Genomic DNA, 5357 nt, shown 5'->3' with positions numbered 1-5357 from the left:
CAATATATTGGCAGATCTGCTGAGAGCAAACCACAAATAGCCTTCAGAGAAATTTTAGTTGGGTCTAGCAGTGTCCGTTGGGGCCAATGACTTGATCAGGATAAAAAGTCAAATAACTAAGTCAGGTTATTTTTACTTTTATCTGACACAGAAACATTAGCAAATAGATATTTAAGTAGGTAATTTTAAATCTCAGGGAACAAAATGGCAAAAATAAAATAAAAATGCATTCTTCCAGTTCCTTTTCTTTGTTCAATATAGTATCTGTGCACAAATTCAGTTTAATTTCTCCTGCTCCCTACTTGTAGGGACACAGTTAAGTGAGCTTATGTATAACTTACCTATGACTATGTTTAGTTGTTTGTCTTCCTGCCAATAGCAGGGGATGGTTGGCAATCCTCAGTGGGAGGACTTAGAAAAGAAAAGGGGAGTCACTCTCATTGAATTTGAGCTACATCTTCTTAACTTATAGAGAGATATGCTAGAATCAGAACCAGGTTTTGCAGCATACTCTTTTCAAAAATATTAAATTCTTCTTTCACACTCTCCAGCACTGAACTAGAGAAACAATAACCATAGTGGCAACTTGTGGCCAATACACCTCCATTCAAAGCATTCATTCACTTCCAAAAATGGTTGGCAAGTTTGTACATGTGCCTATCTACCTAGAAAATGCATAGCTTTGACCTGAGATGCTGCCCCTCTCTATATTTTTTTCCAGCATGCAGCTTACAAACCCAGTGCTAACCCTTTGCCCCCGTTTATACAACAATGGCATGAATCCCCGCTCACAATAACAGGACTTTGCAGCCGTGCAACAACTTGGCAGGCTTCAGTTTCACAGAGGATCCAGCTGCACAACAGGAGAGAGAGCTCTGTTAGCAAGGAGCAGAGAGCGACACTGTTTCCCTTTCCTAAGGAGTTCAGTTGCTGGTGCGGGAGGGGGGGGGGAGCCTTCGCCACAAACCAGAGGCATGTCCGATGCACTCGCCTCCTGTAGCTTTCTGTTTAATTAAGACTGTGCCTGCATCGCGGCGGCTGCCATGGCTACTGAGGAATGGCAAAGACATTAGCAAAGCAGAGGCAGCTGTCTCCACTTGCTACCCCACTGACTTGACCCCCTGCTGGAACTCGATATTTTTCTTCTCTTTTCCCCTCGTGCTTTCTTAATGAGACATGTGTAATCTTATTTCTGCCTCTCCAAAAGTTGGTTTTCCTGGGAAACCCAGCAGCCTCAGTAGCAACACTCTGCATGCTGTGGATTCTGTAAGAGGCGGGAGGAAGAAAAGAGGCTCTTCTTTTTCCAGAGCAGATCATGTGGAGCGCTGGCATCCTCTTCCCCTCCCCTCAACACCCCTTCGAGTGAAGATGGTGGTGCTAATGATGGAACCGACCGAAATCCCAGCGGACGACACCATCTGCAGCAAAGCTGATGAATTAGATTCTTAGCACCAGTGGCAGGAACCACAGAGAACATCCTGCAAATGAGACTGATAGGGAGGTAAGGGCGGGGGACGCAGTTTGCTTCATTTATAATGACACTATCTTCCAGAACAAATCCCTGCCAAGCTTGTTCTCTCTACGCACCCTCCACTTTCTAATTTATTATGGCAGGTCATACTGTCAGGATGACTTAGGCAGAAAAGGCGGGCTTTGTATATCCCTGTATTACAGCACTGTCCACTAAAAAAACCAAACTCCCCTCTGAGGATGTGGGTTCTAGCATGGGTTCTAGTCCTGAAAGATCTCTACTGTAACACATTACAGTGGTACCTCGGGTTACATACGCTTCAGGTTACATATGCTTCAGGTTACACACTCCTCTAACCCAGAAATAGTGCTTCAGGTTAAGAACTTTGCTTCAGGATAAGAACAGAAATCGGGCTCTGGCGGCGCGGCGGCAGCAGGAGGCCCCATTAGCTAAAGTGGTGCTTCAGGTTAAGAACAGTTTCAGGTTAAGAACAGAGCTCCAGAACGAATTAAGTACTTAACCCGAGGTACCACTGTATTTATTAATTTTTTTTTAACTATGTGTATTAACCCCTTGACAGTACGAAAACTGTTAAGTGCTTTACACAAATATAGAACAAATCATGAAAATTAGGTCATCTGGAAGAGCCCTGAGAGAATGCCGGGGTGATTAATGAGCAGAGTCAAGGGAGCTAAAAAAGAAAAGAAAAAAGGCAAGAAGACTTCCTCTGGAAAACAGCCCAATGGAGAAGAAAGAGGAATGCAAACTCTGGCAAAAGAAATGCAAACAGACAATCAGGGATGCAAAATGAATGAATGAATGAATGAATGAATGAATGAATGAAGGAGCATATCAATAAAAGCATTAAGACCATAACAATTGATTTAAACACAGCAGAAGCAGGAAACCAGCTGGAAAGAGAGAGTTGGACCATTAGACAAAGGTGTGTTAAAGGGGGACAGGGAGATTGCAGTCAAGCTGAATGAATTACTCCACTGCAGAAGATTTAGAGCAGATACTCGTGCCAGAATCAACCTTTTCTGGAAGGAGTCTGAAAAACTGAGGCTAATAGTTGTGACAAGAGCTAAAGTTCTGGGACTTACTGACAAGGACTGCTTACCTTTAGGTGGTGAGCAGCGACTGCAGCCTGGGGTAGGCCACTGCAGTGCTGAGGGCAATCTGCTGGTTCCTGTGTGGCTGGGGATGCTGTCATTTCCTCCTCCACTGGCCACATGGGCCTCTGGGGCTCACCCACAGTTCTGTCAAATTGTGGATGAGCTGGGGGGCTTGGTTTTGGAGTAGACTGGAGAGAAAACATCTTCCCTCTTGTCAAAAGGTGATCTTAGAAGGATTACCATGGTTTGATGTACGTCATAGGGTGACCCTTAACCCAGGATAAATCCTGCCCAATAATCAACCAGCAGTTGGGTTGCATGATTCAGGATACACACCCAGTGCCAACACCATAAGCAACTTGCATCTGTAATCAATAAAGTTGTAGCCTGTTTCATCACAAAATGATTGTCCTGTGATCATTGCATCTTCCCATCTCTGGCTCCCCACCACTCACAGCCTCACTGCGCCTGCGCCAGCAAATTAAAAATTAACAAATCACCTGGTCCAGATAGTACCCACCCAAGTGTGATTTTTAAAACATCTAACAGGAATATGTCACATTCTTAAGTATCTTCGTCTACACCAGAGCACTGGAAAGAAGCCAATGTAACCCTAATTTATAAAAGGGGATTCAGGAGGAACATGAGAAATTTCAGGCTAGCTAGTTTAACATCTCTTCTGGATATATTGGTGCAAAGCATTTTTAAAGTTAACATGATCAAGCATACAGAAGAACAAGTCTTGCTGAAGAGGGATCAGCATGGCTTCTGGAAAGGTGAACCTGCTCTCATAAAACTCACATCAGTTTGACCTGGTTAAAGAACCGGAAGCAGGGAGTAGGAATAAAGAAACAATTGTCACAATGGAAAGAAGAATAAAGATCTGAATTGGGAACCATTGTTTTAAAACGTGTTCATTAATGATCTGGAGTTAGGATTGAAGAGATAAGAAGGAGAAGAGTTTGGATTTGATATCCCGCTTTATCACTAAGTGGCCAGCCTTGTGTCTGACACCACATTATTCAGGGAGCTAAAGACAAAAAAGTACAGCAAAAAGCTCCAGAAGCATCTCTACAAACTGAGTCAATGGGCAATGCAAATCTGATTTAAAGGAAGTAAATGCAATGTAAGGCACATAAGGGCAAATATATATATATCTCCTTACTTCACTGATGGAGTCTGAGCTGGTAGTGGCTGTTAAGGGTCATGGTGGACAGGTGAACAAAAATGTTGATCCTGTAAGTGGCAGCTGCAAGCAGACAGACAGACTCCCTGCTACAGAGGTGCCACTTGAATAAACTATGGGGTAAGTCCCACCCCACATAATCATTCACAAGATGCAGCACACATATACCAATTTAAAGGCAATGCCTATTGACTTTGGAGGGCCCTGGTCCCCTCAAATATTTAACTGGGGGAGGGTGAAGCAATCTTGGCCACTAGGAGTTGGCACCTATGCCCTGCTAGAACCATCAGCAAAGGGACTGAAAATAAAGTTGCTAGAGTCCTAATACAGTGGTACCTCGGGTTACAGATGCTTCAGGTTACAGACGCTTCAGGTTACAGACTCTGCTAACCCAGAAATAGTACCTCGGGTTAAGAACTTTGCTTCAGGATGAGAACAGAAATCGCGTGGTGGCAGCGGTGGCAGCAGGAGGCCCCATTAGCTAAAGTGGTACCTCAGGTTAAGAACAGTTTCAGGTTAAGAATAGACCTCCAGAACGAATTAAGTTCTTAAGCCAAGGTACCACTGTACTTCGTTCCTTCATTGTGAGAATTTCCCATGGATTCATATCCTCTGCTTCCTGTTCTTTAACCATTGCTGAGTGGGCAGGTTGCATAGCTCCCTCTCTCCAGTAAGCTGCTTGAGCAGACCAAAACAATGGTGAAGCTTAGGTTCTGGTTCAGTGTCATGCAATGAAATTGGCAAGGAGACCAGCCACCGCGCCTCCACCTCTGCCACTCTTGAGCCTCTACCCATCGTTTGCATGGGCTGATCACTAATGCCCCACTCCTGACCCCCACGGCTCAAAGTTGCCAGAAAGGCTTGCCAAATGAACCCACTGAGCAGCCAAAGAACATTTCCCTGTCTTTACTCTGCTTTGAGGAACGTAAGCAGATCTTTTAGGCTTCTCGTAATAAGATGCATGCAAAATGTGATACACTAAAGCTTTCCCAGTTTGTACAGAGCCGTTACACACTAACCATTTTAATTCCTCATCTAAGCCCAGTGTTTAAATAGGCTTCTGTTTCGGAAGGCTGTTGCTCCACATTGCCCATATGTTTCCTTCACATGTGCCAATGTAGGTAATCTCTCTCAGAGGCAGCAGGCAGCTAATTTATGACAGGTACTTGAAGTGGTGGCCTCCCAGGCCCTTCCATGTATATAGAAGGAGCCATTCATAATACATGTGCAGAACAGGAAGACATTCTAAGAACACCAGCTGAGTATGAATAATTAACACATTAAAATTCTAGCCTAGTTATTGGATTTCATACAAAACATCCTGCCTCTGCTTCGATACAGTCACTCCAATATCAGTTGAAAGTGCTTTGCATCAGCAGAGCTTCAGAGTTAATTCCTGTGATGGACCAACTAAGAGCACAAAGAGAAGCAGCTTATGTTAAACCAACCGACTGGCGCTGTCCTCAGTTCATACGGAGGGGGTGGGGGTGGGGGTGGGGGCAGGCAAAACCCTCCCTGAATGCAAGGGATGGTCACTGAATTTGAATGAAGTGATGTATTATGCAATAGTCAATATGAGCAATAG

This window comes from Podarcis cretensis (genome assembly GCF_951804945.1).
Source record: "Podarcis cretensis genome assembly, chromosome: 3".
Taxonomy (NCBI): Eukaryota; Metazoa; Chordata; class Lepidosauria; order Squamata; family Lacertidae; genus Podarcis; species Podarcis cretensis.
This window is presented reverse-complemented; position numbering follows the sequence as displayed.